Genomic DNA, 616 nt, shown 5'->3' on the forward strand with positions numbered 1-616 from the left:
ACCATTTTTTGGGTGATCCGGATTCCGACGTCGAAAATGCCAAATTTTTTTGTGGACGTCCGTCAAGACCTTGTCTATGCATCCGGTTGGCCTTCACGGCCCGTCCAACCCATTTTGGAGGTCAAACGAGCCCCGAAGCGAGCATACGCCTCATTTCGACGATTTTCGTGTGCTATAGCAAACCATTTTTTGGGTGATCCAGATTCCGACGTCCAAAATGCCAAATTTTTGTGTGGACGTCCGTCAAGACCTTGTCTATGCATCCGATTGGACCTCACGGCATGTACGACCCATTTTGAAGGTTAAACGATCCCCGGAGCGAGCATACCCCTCATTTCGACGATTTTCGTGTGCTATATAGTAAACCATTTTTTGGGTGATCCAGATTCCGCCGTCAAAAATGCCAAATTTTTTAGTGTCGTCCGTCAAGACCTTGTCTATGCATCCGCTTGGCCCTCACGGCCCGTCCGACCCATTTTGAAGGTCAAACGAGCCCCGGAGCGAGCATACCCCTCATTTCGACGATTTTCGTGTGCTATAGCAAACCATTTTTTGGGTGATCCAGATTCCGACGTCAAAAATTCAAAATTTTTTTGTGAACGTCCATCAAGACCTT

Source organism: Solanum pennellii, chromosome 4 (assembly GCF_001406875.1).
Source record: "Solanum pennellii chromosome 4, SPENNV200".
NCBI classification, from domain to species: Eukaryota; Viridiplantae; Streptophyta; class Magnoliopsida; order Solanales; family Solanaceae; genus Solanum; species Solanum pennellii.